Source organism: Natator depressus, chromosome 10, assembly GCF_965152275.1.
Source record: "Natator depressus isolate rNatDep1 chromosome 10, rNatDep2.hap1, whole genome shotgun sequence".
In the NCBI taxonomy this organism is placed as follows: domain Eukaryota; kingdom Metazoa; phylum Chordata; order Testudines; family Cheloniidae; genus Natator; species Natator depressus.
Window position 1 is genome coordinate 7,946,807 of NC_134243.1, and position 14,389 is coordinate 7,961,195.

Sequence of the window (14,389 nt, forward strand, 5' to 3'; positions counted from 1 at the left end):
GGGACCAGTCCTGCCGCAGCTCTAGGGGTGGTGGCCATGGATCAGATGTCTTGCTAGACTAACCTCATTGTTTTTATTCCCATTGCTGACGTCCCTGCATCTCCTCATTCTCCGATGAATGCCCTACCAATGGAGGCTGTCGTGGGCATGAGGTCACAGAAGCTGACACTCTGACGGCTGCTAGCATTTTGTAACTCCGTTCCCAGATGCTGTTATTTCCAGGGGAAACGTCTGCGCCCTTGGTATTGACACACACATTCAGCTATTTCATTTTGAATGGCCTTGAGGGTCTGTGTTCTGGGGCAGGACAGCTTGGGGGGGTATGTTACTTTGCTCTACATCAGTTTCAATATATCCCCACTGAGTTTCACAGCCCCCTACCACGTAGAACTGCTTGCTCCATGGAGAAATCTCCTTCCTGCCCCTCACCATGGCACATCCAGTGGCTTCCTTTACTGTGTATTGCCTTTATTCAAATAGCTGCCCATAGGAAACTCAATTGCTTTTAACTTTCCCCCAGCTTAAACACTGTCTCATAATTCTCTAGATTCCTCTCGGAACAGTAAATAGCTGCTCCAGGGCTTGGTGTCTGTGCAGAGAACATCTGTCAGGCCTTATCAGTCCCGTCTGTTTGTTCTTTGTATCTTTATTTCTCCCCAAAGATTGCAAGCACATACAAACCTGGGAGAAGAACACACCAACTCAGGTGATGTGCATCTCTGCGCTACTGAAGAGAGGGGCTTGGACTGGAACCCAGGCTAGCCCATCCCTCTGTGACAGCTCTGCCAGGGGAACTCATAGAAGAGTTTGCCATGGGAGGAGCACAAGCAGGAGCTCTGCAGGTCAGTTGCTCTTCACCATGCTACAGCATCTCTGATTGCAAAGGATCCCAAAGCACTTTACAGAGAGAAGAGCTATTCCATCCAACCCAGTGCAAAAGGAGCATCCGCAGATGGAGCTAAATTCATCCTGGTGCTAGGCAGAGCTAATGAGATAAACAATACCCCAGCTGACATATGCTGGACCATTGGAGCCGAGCCACCATTACAAAGTCCTAAGTGCATTTCTGATTCCCCTTGACATTGATTAACTTTCTCCTGCTTTGGAACATGGCAACGTTGCATAGCAAGACCGGGTCAGACCGATGGCCCACCATGTCTGGTATTCAGCCTCCAAGCTGGGGCCTAGATGTTCCTTCAAAGAGAAAGGCAGGAAAAACAATGCCACCTCCATGCTCATTCCACTCCGTGCCTGGGGGAAAGGTTACTTTCCTGACCCCTGAAGCACTCAGCTGATGCCCTGAGGCATGAACTCGGATACCTTTTAACTTAGTAGATTTGGCTGCAAATATTATTTGACCAACTCCTGCAAGTCCTCACTTAGTCCTATGGGAGTTTTCCCTGACTAAGACAACTCCAAAGCCAAGCAACTGCTGACTGCTTAGAAAAAGGGGGAGGCAGTTTCTCAGACTTTCAGGAGGCCCTATGTGGCCTCACTAATGTGTAACCCAAACCTCCCTCCAGCTGTGGGACTTGCAGTGAAGACATACAGGGCTGGGCTGGGCACTGAGCCTATGCGGGTGCATCCAAAATCCTTGCCTTTGACCCTGGCTTTCGCTATACAGAGAACCACTGTAACCTTCCCTCTGGATCTTAGAATTGCAGAGGCAAATCCCACCGTCCTTCTGCAGGGAAAACTCCAGCTGAAGCTGCTGAAAGTTTTGTCGGAGCAAAAGCAGTCAGAGCCTCAGGGTTTAGTCCACAGCCCTTGGGGATGAACGAGGCCTATTAGGTCACACAGTCTAAGCCCAGCCAGTGCCGTGCTACAGTGGTTGGCACAGCATAATCTGCAATGAAATTATTTGCATGAGAAAAAAAAACCCCTCAATATTTGAGTATGAGCGGTGACCTGCCACTGTGTTACCTTGTGCTCCTCAGCAGGGCCAGCAGGGCCGTCTCGAGGTTTTTTGCTGCCCCAAGCAAAAAATTTGCCACCCCAAGCTCCGAGAGCGCAACTGCCCAAGCAAAAAAAAAAAAAGGGTGGCCGGAATGCCGCCCCTGGAATTGTACTGCCCCAAGCATGGGCTTTGCCGGTGCCTAGAGCCGCTCCTGAGGGCCAGGGTGGGTCTGTGCTTGGAAGGGAGATCTCCAAGGAGCCCCTGACTCTGGCAGGAAGTGGTAGGCATTCAGGTGGTGCTCTCCCCAGGGAGCCAATGCCCCAGCGCGATATTAGGGAAGTGATGGGTTTCGCAGGAGATGGAAAGTCCAGGTCCTGAGCACTGGTGGATCTGATGGTGCTTTTCATGAGACAGTAACCTGGGTGTCCCACAATTCCAATCTGTTTACAGTGTACCTCCCTAAAATGCCAGCTTCCATTGGGTCCCCCATTACTCTTCCCCTCCTGTATTGTTGCTATGCTCTGGGTTCCAGCCCAGGTATGAGGGACGTGACCCACGTGCATAGACTCGTAGACTTTAAGGCCAGAAGGGACCATCATGATTATCTAGTCTGACCTCCTGCACGTTGCAGGCCACAGAACCTTACCTGCCCACTCCTGTAATAGATCCCTAACCTCTGGCTGAGTTACTGAAGTTCTCAAATCTTGATTTAAACACTTCAAGTTACAGAGAATCCACTATTTAAACTAGTTTAAACCCGCAAGTGACCCGTGCCTTGTGCTGCAGAGGAAGGCAAAAAAAAACCCAGAGTCTCTGCCAATCTGTCCCAGGGGGAAATTCCTTCCCGACCTCAAATCCAGCGATCAGTCAGACCCTGAGCATGTCAGCAAGACCCACCAGCCAGACACCTGGGAAAGAATTCACTGTAGTAACTCGGAGCCCTCCCTATCTCGTGTCCCATCACTAGCCACTGCAGATATTTGCTGCTATTATGGTGCATCCTGAACCTGCCTCATCAGCGTGAGGCTTCATGAATCAATATATGTAAAGGGCTTCGAGATCCTCAGCTGATCAGGGCTATTGAAATCCAAGCTATTATTATTGCATTACGATTTCTGCTGCAGCAGGGCCAGAATGGCTGCTGGGAAATGCTATTTGGCTTCCTTAGCACAAAGGGTTTGCAATCTGTGCTTTAAATGGATGAATCATAGTGCAGCTGTGCCCTTCCATTGCGTTTATTTTGTCTCCTAACAGCTTTACCCTATATCTCCTATTAGCCCATTGGGTTCTAGCTCAGGGCAGAGGAACCAGCAGAAGTTCTGGGGCATATGTAATTTGCAAAGAGGAGAAGAAACACAGGGTAGCACTCCCCAGATTGATTCAGGTGGCCAGCTGTGGAGAGGGATAAGGGCTTTGGTGAATGTCCCCTGGGTGCCACCTACAATGTGGTTTGTATCTAGCAGATAACAAACCCCCTGCTCTGTCAACTGTACCTGGTACTTTCAGTGTGCATGAGGCTCTTATGCTGTCAATCATACCTAGCAGCACATGCCTTGCTGATGGTAGTCAACGCCTTTGGCTGCCAGGGGCCCCCTGTGGTACCTAGCATGCCTGGCGCATGTAGTGGATGGATGGTTCCTGGGCTGCCTGGTATTTACAGTGGCAGCATACATGCCCCAGAATCAGCAGATCAACTAATCCAACTGCTCACATGGGCGCTTGGACAGGAGGAGAACCTGGAGGCTCTAGCCAGCAGGGTCAGAATTCCAGAGACTTGCGCTCAGCAAGTTGGATGGTGAATCACCGGATTGGATAATGGGCTGGCCTCAGCGGACACAACTGCCTTGAAGTTATTCCAGGGCTGAGCTGGGTCCTCTGCACCGGGAGCATCTAGGCAGCCTGCCAAGGAACCGCCTTTCCTATTCTGTCTCCTGGGGGCCCATCACATGCTTTGCTCCTTCCTGCTAAGGTCACCCAGCAGGAGAATGCAGCTGGTTTTGTGATGTATAAGACCTGAACGTGTTGTGGACAAGTGGGCTGGAGGATTCAATGATTAGCTGGAAGCCCTGAGTTCCTTGGGGTTTGCTTTGCTCTTTGGCAGGGGAGTGAAGTGCTTTTGCAGGGAGTTGTAAGTGTTGCCTTAGAATATGGAGAATACTAGGCTGGTTTCTCAGGAACAGGCTCTAAGTTGCTGCTGCTAATCTTTATTCATCTGTATCCTGACAGGTCAGAGGTTGAGCTGGCATCAGTCCCCTGTGGCAGGGTACAAAACACATCTGGGGCACAAGATGGGGCTGAGCATGAAGCTAGGTAGAGCCAAGGCCCCACACTCAGTTTCCCCAGAAGTTCCTGCAGAAGTTTGGAACCAGACAGGAAGGAGTTAAGGTAAAAAAAAAAAAAAAAGGCTACTAAGTTGGGGGGTGTCAATTTTGGGGAACCCAACCTGGGCCCCTCAGGCCTGGTTTTCAGACAGGCCACACATCCGCCCCATGGGTTGTCGTCGATGGGGGCAGCAAATGAACAGCACTTCCTGCAAATCAGGTCCCAGGTAGGCTCCTAAAACCACAGGCCTAATTGCCCGTGGAGTGAGTGCAGCTGGGGCTTGTTAACCTAACCGGCCCAGCTGGCATCCTGGAGTGGAAGAGGAAGAAGGAAGGAGTTGACAGAATTGGGGGAAGGGGTGGCTTAGATCCTGATTCAAGGGCTCATCATTCCAGGATCGGTTTGGACAGCAAAGAACCAGGGAGGAACCAGCATCTCTCTGTTTCTGTTTTGAGAGTGAGCTGCTTGCGCCATTATGAGTCCCACGCTCTGTCCCCTCCAGACAGCTCAGTGCTTCCCGGAGCTGCGTCCAAACTCCCTGACCTTCTCCTGAGAATAACCAGCATGAAAAGATATACTTTCAGATACGAACAATCTCGCTCTCTGAGCAGCATCCTCTCTGCCAAGGGCAGTGGGTAGCAACGTTTGGAAAGAAATGAGATGGGGGCAGGTTTGTTTCTAAATAAAACACGTTCCACAGGCATCAGCAGCTTTTCACCGATGCAGCCCCAGAGACGCACCCAAGGACCTTTGTCAGACAGATGAACTCAATATGCACAGGGGCCTGGGGATGACAAGAAACCTGAGCCAGCACTATATGTGTGTGACCTAAGCCCGCTCTACGTACTGTGTTCCGGTAAGAGGAGTCCTATTCCTCACTGGGACTGGACTATTGAGAGGTTCCATTCAATGAAGGATGAAACCCGGTAAAGCTCCAGAGAGAGGAATGCATGGCGTAGTGCTGATCCAGCAGAGGAGAGGGTTAGGGAATGTCCGGAATCCTTCCTGACTCCACCATTGCACCCCCAAAATAGCGTGTGAGTTAAGTGTGGGTGGAGGGATCAGGGGTGTGTGGAGAGCTGGGGGGTGCATTAAGGGTTAATGAATTAGTTTGGTCTTCAGGGGATATTTGTCAATAATAAGACATGACGAGCAGTGTCTGCTCAGGAGGCCCAGCCCTGGAATAGCTGAAGGGGCTGCATGTCAGGACTGAGGTGTAATGGCAGAGCCGTGCACCAGGGCGCCGTGGCTGGAACAGCAGGGGCTGCTGCCGGTTGGGAGGGATGTGCATAGGCAGGCCTGAGTGGGGAAAGTTGCCCGGAAGATGGCTGCGCTGGCTGGTTCCTCGCTGGATGCTTATGGCGAGTGTTTTAAAGCGACGAAGATCAGCAATGGCAAAACTGCCCTGCCAGCTCTTGTGGGGGTTCTCGGCCACCCTGGCACAGTGCCAGTTGCACTGGTCACCTGTGGCATGTTTCCCTGTTGTGCGTGGCACTGGGGCAGTTATGGGTGTGTGGCACGTATCTCAGTTCCACTCTAGAGAGCCTTGCAGCAGCAGTGCTGGGAGTGGCATGTTCCACTTCCTAGAACCCCCCTACGCACCCGGGCACCTTACTTGTTTTCTTAAAACTTGTGGTAAGGAGAGCAAGAGACAAAAGGCTGGGGGGCGGGGAGAGGGTATATGCAAAGGTGCTGTGGGGTTACCGCTAAGAAGTAATGCAGATATTCCTCTGGTCAGCTGGGTAGTCTGCTACCAGTGTGATGAACATGGGACAAAAGCCTAGACACAGAGCCCAGTGACTTGTTTTTAACCAGTTCCTCATGGAAACCTTTGGAAGCACACACACTATAATATCCCGGCTGGAGAAAATTCCTGGAATCAGTTAAAAATGTCTAGGGCAAGGGTTTAGGGAGTCTCCTGTCCTTTCCCTCCCCCCCCCCCCCCCCCGGCCCATTCTTCCATTACTGTGACACTGGAGGTGCTAATCCATTCCCCCAGGGGGAAATGAACAAGGAGCCCTTCACGATGACCAGATTTTGTTCTCATTCACTCTGCCATTACCTGTAAGATTCAACTCTGTTTCTCAATGAGAGGCATTGAGGGTGCTAATAACCCTTCACACTTGCAGTCTATATGATAGTACCTTGCATCCAGTGAGCTCAAAGCCCTTAACAAACTACAGGCTAGCTATAAACTATATACCATCACTGGCCCGTAGTTCTCCAATCTGTACTAAGTTGTTCATTACCATAAGTCACTGCTGCCCGATGAGAGCCGCCTGCTGCCTTCCTCCAGTCTCTGGCTAGCTGCCTCTCCATCATGATCTCAGCTACCCTCTCTGTATGCTGACTTGCAGAGCTATATTTCTGTCCTGACCAGGCTACCGCCATCCAGTTCCACAGCTTTGATTCCTCCTCCTCCTCCTCCACATCCAGACCTTGTCCAAGGCTTGCTGCTTCCTCCTCCATAACTCTTCTAAGACCCACCCTCTTCTCTCTGTGCGCCCCACTAAAAATCTTTCCCAGGCCCTCCTCCTCTCCCATCCTGACTACTGTAATCTCCGCCAGGACACCCACCTCGCCCTCATCCCATCTGCTTCAAACCCAGCCACTGAGAGCCTCTTCTTGGCCTGTGGTTCCGACCCTACCCCTTGCGGAGTCCCTCCAGCTCCACTGACTCCTCTTCCACCACACGCAGCTTAAATGTATTGTCCTTCGGTCATGGCCTCTCACAACTCTGCCCTTCCCCACTGATCGGCTCCTGGCTGCGTCCCATCGCTCCCCACCTCTGCTCCGCCAGCAATGCCAACGCTGAGCTGCTGTTGGTCGGCATCTCTCACAGCTGTCTTTGTGTCTTCTGCCCCTTCCTCATGGAAAGCCCTAGCAGAACTCCCCCCTCAGGCCCTCTCCTCCTTCAAGGGCCAGTTAAGTGACACTTAGGGCATATCTACACTGCAGTCAGAACGGTGACTCCAACATGTGCAGACATACCCAATCGACGGAGATCAAGGCTAGTTCGAGTAACAGCAACAGTGACTCTGGGGCAGCGGCTTGAGTATGTACCCAGGGTACATGCTGTCTGGGCTACTGATGCCTCAGTGCTCTTTGTAACACAAGCTAGCTTTGATCTAGCTGCAATTCCACCTCCTGATTGCAGTCTCGACCTACCCTCACAAGGAGTTAATCTGCGGTCAGTGTCTGGGTCACAAGGTCATGGGAGGGTTGATATTTCAGGGAGGGTGGAATGTGTAGTTCTTCTGTCTTATCCCGCACCGCCTGTACGTTGTCGGGCTGCTCTGGTTCCAAGTGCTTCAGAGCAAGGGCCATGTCCCTGTGTCTGGAAAGCGCCTGCCAGAATAGGAATCCAAACTGGCCCAAGGACTTATGGCTGCCTATCAACACCACTTTAATAGGAGCTTTACCAGTATCTTCTGCAAAGTTCTTCTGGTGCCACTTTCAGTGTGAACCCCAAGAAACACACCAATCGCTCCCTGCATGACCTCCAAGGGGCTGATCCAACAGGCTTCCCATGTGGACTGCATTCAGTCCCAAGTGACCTTACCTCTGTCTGCCTTGGCAGGAGGCCCTCAACCCGCCTCATCTCAGATCTAAGCTTCTCTCTCTTCCACCTGAGTGGGTATGTTTACCTGCTTTTCATTCTATTGAACTCCCTGGCCCAGGCGTTCTCAGTGAAATCACCACCTTTGGAATCCGCTTTCCTGGTGGTACGCCAGCACACGAGCCAGGCGGCCTTCAGGGTGAACTGCAAGGCTCATTAATTCTTGCTTAGCGGTTGGCTGCATGTTTTTGTTTTGGCTTGTTTCTGTGTCTCTCCTAGCAGTTCAGCGGCCAGTAGCAACTGCTGCAGCTGACAAACCCTTAGTGTTTACACCTGTCATTGCGAGCAGTACATAAAACATCCCGTGTGTGTATGAATGGTGGCTATGCCATGGGTGCCTCTGCCCTCATGGTGCAGGTTGCATGGAGGAACGCCCTAGGTTTACCTCTCCTGGGCTGACAACTGTATGCAGCCCTCAGAGAGAGAGAGAGAGATCTCCCCTTGGAATAAAGTAATTATAGCCATGAGGCAAAAGCCTGGATCCCTCTGGGGCAATATCTTCCCTTCTCCCCCTCCAGGGTAGGTTTCACAGGGGTGGCAAAATTCACCTGCCTAATTGCCAATGCAAGAAAAGGGATCTGAGTTGCACAGGAGCTCGGAAGCATTCTCAAGCCAGACTCCTTGCCAGTCCAAAGCTGGAATCTTCAGAGAATGCATGAATGTGTGGCTCTAACTCCTGGATCATCCTGCTGTCATTACTGACCTATCGGCTTCCAATTAGCTCATTAGTGTTTGTGAAGTGCTCTGAGATCCTTTGAATGGAAGGTGCAATGGTATGGCAAAGCATTAAGCAATCACTATGATTGCTCTCAGGATCTATGTTGGAGGAGAAGGGCAGCATATGTTGCTGGGGCCCATGGAAACGTGCCATAGCGCTGTGGCTGAAGTACAGCTGTTCCCCTTTTCCTGTAGCTGGCTGATGCTCAGATATCACAGTGGAGGCCCAGAAGTGCCTCGATTCAACCTCCTGCCCCTCCAGGTGACAAATAAATTATAAGGCTGGAATACAAGAAAGGGGGTTCCCTTTGTCCTGACCCCCCCACCCCAGCCAGTTACTGAGGGATCCCATAAAATGGTTGATGGGAACAGAGTGTTGGAAGAAACTATCCGCTTCTTTCCTCCTGAAGCGTGTGCAACAGGTTCCCATGGGAATGAGCCAAGTTCCAAGATTGTTACATTTGATCATATAGCCTCCCCTAGTGGGCACTTACAGTTACATCAGAGGACTAAGCAGTCAGTTTAACAGCCTACAGGGACAGCGAAGATTGCTCCGCTCTGATAGGAAAAGCCTCTCCCCAGGCTCACATTTGATCCAGGACTTTGGTGCAAGAACATGGTTCACAGCACAGGTTTGTTAGCAGGAAACAACGTGGCGATGGGCTCATGATGACTTTGTGTTTCTTGGATGGGTCAGGATTTGGACCGAACCTTACCCGTCTGGTTCCAAACTGAGTTGCCAACTGAGCTGTGCTGAACCTTCTCTCCAGAGCATGGGAAGAACATCTTGTTTGGTCTGCGCCCCCATCCCCTCCAGGACAGTGTAAATGCCCAAGGATGGGCAGAGCTGTCTTGGGATCTGCCCCTTGTTTTGAGCCTCGCTTGTTTCTCAGTCACTCATTCTGCCTCTTTCACTTTTCCCACTTATGTTTCAGTCCCGCAGGGCATTGGTACTAGCTGCGGTGGGCACAGCGCTCTGAATTCAGGAGTCCGTCATCACAGAGAATGCTCCCTGCATGGAGGGCAGCTGCTCACTCATTGCTGACCATTGCTCTGGGAGACAATATTGGCTTCACCCATGCACCCCCTCAGATCACATCTTATTCCTTTCTCCCCCACACCCTTTCTGCTTACCCTGGAATTTCCTGCCTTTCGTTGGTTTCAGTCAGACTCAGAGATGTTTGATCATTATTCCATTAAACGCAGAAAAGCTACTAGTGAGTAAGTGTGGGGCAATAGCTCAGTATGGCTCAAAGTGAGATCACGTTGGACTGTGCTCACATTAGGGCTTGCAAGATGAGTCAGGACTTGGACGGGAGACTTGTATGGAAGGGGTGCCTGTGATGTCAGCAGAGGGCACCCCCGCCCCCCTCTGAGCGGGGACTGGTATTAGCATCCAGATAGTGGCATTAGCATCCTAGATGCCCGGGCCAAACATCACCCCCTGGATTATCGTATTGTTTCAATCAAATATAGTGTCCTTCACATCCTGTCCTGAACTGTTCAGCACCTGAACTGTTTACTCACCCCAGTGGTGGCTGCATTTCAGTAGTGAGTGAGGTGATCCCTATCTCATGAGGGTACTGGGCTTTCAGCTCTTCCATTAAAAGGACCTATGGAAGGGCAGCAGATTTGCATCCATTCCTGTGGCTGTGCATTGGATTTGATTTCTCCCTAAACATAAATGACCTAAATTGAAGCTTCAGATCCAGTATATCTCAGCTGGGTCAGAGATGTTGTATCCTGTACCTTCATATGTCTGTGTCTCGTGGTAGCAGCTCTCAGTGAAACACAGAAGCCACCAAAATGAACAGCCATGATCCAGGTGGTGTCTTTGCTGATGTTATTGTGAAAGGGAAGGACCTGGTATGGGGGTGAGGGTAAGAGAGAAAGAACTGCCCCTGGTGCGAGGGCAGCTTGCTTCTGCTTGCCATCAAGTTGCCTCTCCTTCCAAGAAGCCTGGATCCTGTCCCCTGTACAGAGCAATCAAACAGTTGTAACTGAGTTCCCAGCCATCCTGGGGGGATGTTCAGTTGACCCGATCTCCTTGACCCCAATCCACTCTTGACAGTCTCCACTTGACACAGTGGGCTGCACACTGCAAACAAACAGCAGCTTTTCAAAAGGCCTGCATCAGAGCCCAGGGAGGCCACCAAACTCCCCCTGATGAGCAAGTGCGCTTGAAAACTAGTCTGGATCACAGCACCATTTGCAGGGTTAAATGTCTAGTTTGGTATTCGCAAAAAGAAAAGGAGGACTTGTGGCACCTTAGAGACTAAAAAATTTATTTGAGCATAAGCTTTCGTGAGCTACAGCTCACTTCATCGGATTGTAGTGCCACCTGCTGGGAGAAGGTTCGTCTCTCTCCCCCTCCCCTCCACCCCCCATGATGGAAAAATGCAGCCTTTCACTGGCTTGCCCTTGGTGTCCTCACTTGCACCTGGGCTAAACAGCTGTAAAATATGCTCATATAGACCTGCTCAATATAAGTAACTGATGACACCTTGTGGCAATGTGCAGTTCAAGAAACTGTGGACAATCAGCTGCCCCTGCCACAGGAGGGGTGTATGTGCTGAGATCTAGCAATTGCTTTAAAATAGAGCAGGGGTATCGCTGGAGCAAAGTAGCTGGGGACAGCCAGGAGCATTGCCGCAAGCCCAGCGGTGTTCCCCAAGTGATACCAGTGGCTATCCGCATCTCTTGTCCCCCTCACCACCTACCCACAAAGCTCATTTCTGGCGCCAATGATCATGTTACTGTTTGTATTACCATAGCGGCTAAGGTGCCCCCATCATGGACCAGGATCCCACCATGCAAGTGCTGTAGAGACAGAAAACAAAAAAAGATAGACCCTGCCCCCAAAGAGCTTCCCATTTAAGTACAACTCAAGTGACAACAGATGGACACACAGACAGATGGGGGAGTACAAGGAAACACTGACACAATATTGATCAGCATGACAGGATGTGACAGGGGTAGTCAACAGGCGGATTTGGACCAGGGGCCAAATCCAGATGGCCAGATGCTTTTGAATGGACCCCGAAATCTTTTTATTATTATCATTATTGTTGGACATGGGCAGTGGGTATCATAGGCCAGGGAAGGCTGTGCCTGCACAAAGAGCCTGGTGACGCCCCACCCACGCTCCACCCCCCAAGCCCCTCCTGCCTGCTCCCAGTTCCCTTCCTGGCGCTCTTCTGTGGCTGAGAGGCTGGGGCAAGCATGCTGGGGCTGGGACCACGCTGTGCCGCCATCTGCCCGGCACAGGGGTAAGGGGTGCTCCAGGGCTGGGGGCGCTAGGGCTGGGCTGCCCACCTGGCGCGCTGGGGTTGGGGGCGCACAGGGGGGGCCGGCGGCTGCAAGGGTGTGTGCTTTGGTCTCGGGGGGGGGGGCAGAAGGGGAGGGATGGGGCTTTGGACCTCAGAGGAGGGGCCAGGGGCTAGCCTCCCCCAACGGCTCGTTCATCTGCCACCCATGTTGTTGCGGTTTTTTAAATTATTTTCTCTGGGGTCTGGACCTTGACCAAGACATTTGGACCTTGACAAAAAATAACTGACTACCCCTGGGATGTGGTTTTTGGCCCGCAGGCAGCCTAGCCGCTGTCGAGTGTTTATGTAGGCAGCACAGAAAATGAGAGTCCTAAGGAAGATCATGAAGTAGCTTTGCCAAGGTTTACAGGGAGCTCCTCCCAAGCAAGAGGGGCAGCATGGGAGAAAGCATGAAGATGCTTGTTTGAAAATGTAATGAGTGGCCACTGGAGGCTGGCATGGGTTGAGCAGAGTTGGGAATCGACATCTCAGCAGTGAATGAGAGATTGTAGGTAGGGCAGGGAAGGGCCTTGAAAGTCCAGACAAGCAGCTTATGTTTGATGCGATACAGAAGGGGGCGGCAGTGGAGGGCTGCAAAGAGGGGGGCTCAAAGCGGCAGGCTAGGAGAATGATCCCCGCAGCACCATTCTGAATAGATATAAGCAGGGCACGGTAGCATTTGTCAAGGTCAGAGAGATGGTGTTGCAGCGGCTGAGATCATAGAATCACAGAATATCAGGGTTGGAAGGGACCTTAGGAGGTCATCTAGCCCAAAGCAGGACCAATCCCCAACTAAATCATCCTAGCCAGGGCTTTGTCAAGCCTGACCTTAAAAATTTCTAAGGAAGGAGATTCCACCACCTCCCTACGTAACCCATTGCAGTGCTTCACCACCCTCCTAGTGAAAAAGTTTTTCCTAATATCCAAACTAGACCTCCCCCACTGCAACTTGAGACCATTGCTCCTCGTTCTGTCATCTGCTACCACTGAGAACAGTCTAGATCCATCCTCTTTGGAACCCCCTTTCAGGTAGTTGAAAGCAGCTATCAAATCCCTCCTCATTCTTCTCTTCCGCAGACTGTTTCTTTTGGCTGCCTGGACGGATAGAAAAGACTGTATCCTAAGGTACATCTACACTTATGCCGGTGTGTAGAGAACAGACGCCGCACACACAGCTAGCGCGGGTAAAAACAGCACCGCTTAGGTGAGCAGAGTGCCCCTACGTGCCTTAGCCCTGCTAGAGTATATGCCCTACTCCGCTCTCTACGCACCCAAGTCGTGCCCCCCATGTCTACACTGCTGGTTTTAGCAGGGTCATGTCCTACTGTCTCCCGGCTGCCAGAGCCTTACCCCACTGCCTCCCCTTGCCGGAGCCTTTCACTGCCGTGGGTTGCTATGCTGTAGTTACAAGCGTGGAAGCCGCCTGCCTTTTCCTGCTGCGTGTAGCCACATGTACCCTACCAAAGTAGGCAAGATCTGAGAAATGGAATGCAGGAAGACCTGGCAAGATATAGACCACCTGCGACTGAGGACCTAGAGAGCGGTCTGAGCTGAAGGTGATGTCCATGTTACACCCCCTCAGTGACAGGCAGGGATGGTGGTGGTGTCCACCTTGAAGGAGGTAGCAGGGAAGGCTTGGGAGGAAAGATTAAGAGCTATTAAGGATTCCTGGAAACCTTTATCTACACGCACTCTGTAGAACAGTCTTGCCTGAGCCAGCTCCTCAGCTGGTGTAAATGCACTGACAGCAGTGGTGCTACGCCAACTTACACCAGCTCAGGATCTGGCCCTGGGAAACTCATGAGCACTGCAGGTTTCTTGTGGCTGGCAGAAGTTGGGGCCGATTGGATAGCATAGCCCTCTGAGCTGTGGGGCAGATGGGGTTCCAGCAAAAGCAGGCACAACTGCCACAAAGGACAATGGGTGCTGCACCTGCTTATGCCAGGGTTCAAGTTGCCCCAAGAGGTTCAGGTCCATGCATGACAAGAGGGGCTTGTCTCTCTTGCTCCACGTCTCTCTCCACATCTCTCCCATGCACTGAGAAGGATTTGGCCCATGGAAAGGACAGGGTTGAGTCTTTCCTGCTCCTTGGGAAGGGCTGGACTTGGGCATCCTAGAGGTCCCTTTGCACTCCTGTCCCCTATAGATCCCATAGTGTAGGGTGGTTGATACACAACAAGATCCGGGTTTATGCATCCATTCATACACAGACACCATACATTTGTTTTCACATCCCTTTTATATCATTTCTCTCAGCCCCAAAACATGAAACTGACAAATCTCCAACATAACCAAGGCAAGACACCTGCATACACCCATGGGCCCTACAGTGGGGCCTCATGGCTAGGCTAGCTGGCTTTGACTTGAAGCACATGGGGACTGATTCTGATCTCACCTCCTGCAGTGCCACTCCATTTACTACAGTGACCGACACCAGTATACAGGAGATAAGAATCAGACCCATGGAGCCTGATCTTGGCTTCCCACTCATTTTACACCCCTGCAGTATTGCTGACTTCAGGGGAT

General features: G+C 51.5%; 1 long non-coding RNA gene across 1 annotated transcript; it reads left to right on the forward strand.

Annotated features, from left to right (window-relative positions):
* Positions 1 to 750: 750 nt before the first annotated feature.
* LOC141994353 (uncharacterized) lies at positions 751 to 9,638 on the forward strand. Its single transcript, XR_012641107.1, has 3 exons — positions 751 to 842; positions 4,124 to 4,282; positions 9,491 to 9,638. It is a non-coding gene; the product is annotated as an uncharacterized LOC141994353 (long non-coding RNA).
* The last annotated feature ends 4,751 nt before the right edge of the window (positions 9,639 to 14,389 follow it).